Source organism: Pezoporus wallicus, unplaced genomic scaffold (assembly GCF_028554395.1).
Source record: "Pezoporus wallicus isolate ANWC-B61680 ecotype Strahan unplaced genomic scaffold, APGP_CSIRO_Pwel_v1 contig_3952, whole genome shotgun sequence".
Lineage (NCBI taxonomy): Eukaryota > Metazoa > Chordata > Aves > Psittaciformes > Psittacidae > Pezoporus > Pezoporus wallicus.
Window position 1 is genome coordinate 6,558,187 of NW_026635034.1, and position 4,076 is coordinate 6,562,262.

Below are 4,076 nucleotides of genomic sequence, written 5' to 3' on the forward strand. Positions count from 1 at the left end.
TGCCCACGCCTCTACTTCATTCACAAAACCGAGGCCTTTTGCAGTGCTTCACTGCCCCTGCAGAGAAACCTAAAGCATCATTTTAGCTGGTTCTTTCTGGCTATGCTCACCTCCACTTGGGTGTACTCTCCACACTCACAGATCTGTTCTGCTCCTCAGTGCTGAAGAATTCTCACCCCAATGCTGCGCCCTTGAAGCTTTGGGTGTCCCATGGGCTCTGGAAGCTCTGGCCCAGCACACAGCTGAAATGTCCTTGCTTAGGCTTCACTTCCAGACAGCAGACAATCAGACAGGCTCATCCAGCTCTAAACAGCCTCATTCATCTATGTCAAAACTACCCAAATTCAATCAAGAGTCATTAACAGAGAAGCTTTTCCACAGATTTATTGCATATTCTTTACAAAAATCATTGGTTCAAGTTTCCATTATAGGGGATGGCTGGGCACAAGCAGCAGCCTCTACAAGGTCTCTACCAATAAACACAGCCTGGCAACTGCGATTTGATGTAGAGCTCTGTGCCATAAGCTAGTCTGTTCTTCCTCAAATAGCTTAAAAACATCTTCCTAAAACAGGTTTTGCAGAAACCATAAAATCAGGAGCTGAACACGGATTATGCAGTGATCAGTACTGTCTTCTCTGGTCTGTGTTTGTTCCACAAGCCTCTAAAAAAGATGGGTTTAGTGACGCTGAGCTAGGCAAGTACAGGGTCATTTCTTAAGTCTACTAGAATTCAGAGATTTCCAGGGTTGTGCTGGTCAGTGTCAGACCCCCTCTAAGGCAGGGCACAGACTGCAGCTGCACTGGCTTTTGGTCACAACAGCTGGTGTCTACCAGAAACAGGTGACTCCACCAGCAACCACCACCGATGCAGGGGGCACTGCTCACAGTGGCAAGGCTGTACTAGAGAACAGCAGGTGAAGCATACAGCTCCTCTGCAGGGACTGCAGTGCTGAAAAAGCTTCATTCTTTGCTTAAAAATGTATGCCTTGATTCAGAGTCCAACTTTCACCCACTGGAACATGTTTTACCTTTATCCGCCCAAAACCAAGTACCAAGCAGGTATCTGAAAGAGTGAGATACGCAAGTATCAGAGCAGAGCTAGGAAGATGTTTGACCCTCCCACCAAGCATTTAGAGGTGAACCCGACAATTCTGATGGAAGCAGATGTTCTGCTGTGAGCAGTACCATCACCTCCACTGGGACTTCACAACCCTCTCGCTGGACTGCTGCAAGGACAGATTTTCTGAGCTGAATGTGAGGTGCTTGGACACAGTGGGACTACAGGTACCAAACAGCTGTCATTACATTACCAGCTTGATGAATCTGCTGGAGAACGCAGGCCTGAAGGCTGAGCATGGAGCAGCCGGCTCAGCAGAACATGGCCCAGTGCTCATCGCCTGCCATGGTACAGGACAGCAAAGGCAGAACAGGACTATCTGAAAAAGCAACAAATAAATAGTAATTGGCTACTAGGTTGAAAACAGTAAGGGAATGAGTTGACATGTTTCAGTTTAATATATGCCTCACCTGTCAGCAGTAACCCAAGCATTTCCTCCCTTAGGAATACCAGCCCTGTCACTTAAATATTTATACAACAAAGAAAAAGGCATGAACAGCCTTAATTTTTTAAAACCAGCTGTCACTGTATTGTAAATAAATCCTTTACAGGAAAGCCACCATTTCCACTACCAGGTCTGCTGATCAGACCAGTACACTCAGGCTGGGCGTTCACATCGACCTCAACTTTCTGTGTAGTCCACCAGACAGGGTAAGTGTTGTCCATTTCTGAGTAAGGGCCAGGCATGCACAGAACTGGAAGCTGTATCTGACAGTAAAAGGGGATTTTCCTACTGAAGCTAAACCACTTCTCACCTCTGGCCTGTCTACAGGAAGTCCGGCTCACTGCTGAAGTAGATCATGTGAAAGCACAACAGCAGTTAAAAATGGGTTGTCCTTGTCTCTGACTGCAAGCTATGTGCTGCAAGATGCATTTTTCCTGGTACCTGTCAGTATTTTTCTTCCTCTTGCTTTTCACTGTGTGCGTTTACTGGTACGTGCACCCCCTGCAGGGATTTCACTGTGTGTGTTTACTGGTACATGCACCCGCTGCAGGGATTACAGCAGCAGGAGCTGCCCAAGGCCAGGACAGCCCAAATCAGCTAACCAGGGACTTTGCCAGGGCTGGCTGCCAAAGGCCCTCGGGCTTAGAAGGTGTTACCCTCAAACATCTTTTAAGAGGGCAAAAAGGATCACTTTTTCCAATCCCTTTCTGTTCCCGCTTGGTTTAAAATACACGTTGTGGCCACCGGAGGGCATCACACGAAACCCTTCCGCAAGGCTGCACGAGTTATCAAACGGGTTTACATAAACAGTGGGGCTGAGCAGACGGGGTGCAGCTTCCAAACTGGTTACCGTAATCCTTCAGGGTGTCCAGCGTCGCTCCTCAACCAGTCCTGGAGCCTGTGAACGAAAACACGCAGGTAAAACACTGTCACAGCACAGATGGAACAGGCAACCCAACAGCCCTGGAATTCGGCTTATTGTGTTCAATTCAAACCAGACACACCATTTTCTACAGAAATACCGAGCTGTAACTTGCTCCCTCTAATTGCCGTTAAAACCTTGTAGGTAGACGAAGTAGGCCCTGACTTTCTCTCACAGGCAGGCCTTGTTCCTCCACCATTTAATTTAGGAGGATAGTATCAGTGGAGTCAATACAGTGTCACTGGCTCCACTTTCTTAGTCCTCCAGCTACCTCCGGAAGGAACACCTGGGCATTCCCAGGAACCGACCAAGAGCGGGGCCTTCCGCCACTCCCTAAACCCACGGCGCTCCCTCCTCACGCAGGGCCCGCTCAACGCTTACCTGGGAGCTCCACGCCGAGCCACGTGGTGATGGCGACAGACCCTGCAGGGCCGCACAGACCCGCGGCAGCCGCGGGCAGCAACCGGGCCGCGCCTCTACCCACCGCAGCGGGTCTCCGCGCCCGAGGCCCGGCCTGGCGCAGGCCCGCATTACCACCGGCACGGCCGCCTTTACGTGACCTGCAGGCGGAGCGAGTACGGAGGCCGCCCCCCGGCACCACGCGGCGCCTCTGCGGTCCCGAGGGGGCTCCGCCGGTCGCTGGCCACGGGCAGAGCGGAGGAGCCGCGGGCACCCGCCGCCACCATGAGAGGTCCCCTCGTGCTACCGCCATTTCCTGCGGGCGGAGGCCGCCGGGAGAGGCCGCCCGGAGCCGCTTCCTGCCCGGGCCCGGCGGGGCAGGTCCTTCCGCTGCTGCGATAGGCGCGACCCGAGGGCTCGGTGGCTCGTGTTTTACCCGGAGCGGGGAGCCGTGTCCCCGGGAAACGGCGGGTGTGGAGGCGGACGGGGCCGGCGGGAGTTGCCGGGGCTGCGGATGAGGAGGGGGCTGGCTCGGGACGGCGCAGGGGCTGGGCCAGCCCGGCTCGGGGCGGTAACGCAGCGTTCTGCCGAGCAGTAACGGACCGACCCCGAGTACCCGCGCACGGCACCCGCCTTTCGGCTGGGCAGCGCCTGCTCTGTCCGTAGCTCATTGTTGCGTCCCGCAGCCCTCCCAAGCGCCACCATCATGTGCAACACGTGCTGGTCTTCTCTGCGTCCTTCCGGTAACAAGTGCTCGATCCTGCAGATTTAAGCATGAATAATAACATCCTGGTACTAGCTCTGGTGAGAGACACCCTTCTGGGCTCTGCTCCGGGCACAGCTCTGGCATGGCTGAATGGGAGCCACCAGCTTGAAGCAGGAATGGGGCCACAAAAAAGCTGCGAGTTAGCTCAGTCCCTGGGGTCCAAGGCTCCCAAAACCTCCTGCGTGGGCACCCATCCCCCAGAGTGGGCCAAAAAAGTAGCCTGTAGATGCTTCTACCCAGAGCTATTTGCAGCCAGTTGGAGTCACGCGCTTTTTCTCTCAATCTTTAAACAGAATTCCCTATGTTCCATCTGAAGTGTTGGAAAACGCATGGTCAGGAATTGCCTGGGGCCACCCCAGTGCCTCCTGCCCTGTCCTATGCCCGTGCTGACCTGAAAGCTTCAGCTCGGATGCAGGAATAAACCTAC

At 53.8% G+C, this 4,076-nt stretch overlaps 1 non-coding gene across 1 annotated transcript; it reads right to left on the bottom strand.

The window, feature by feature from the left end:
* Positions 1-2,620: 2,620 nt before the first annotated feature.
* LOC130594224 (small Cajal body-specific RNA 15) lies at positions 2,621-2,751 on the bottom strand. Its single transcript, XR_008971022.1, has one exon. It is a non-coding gene; the product is annotated as a small Cajal body-specific RNA 15 (non-coding RNA).
* Between the last annotated feature and the right edge of the window lie 1,325 nt (positions 2,752-4,076).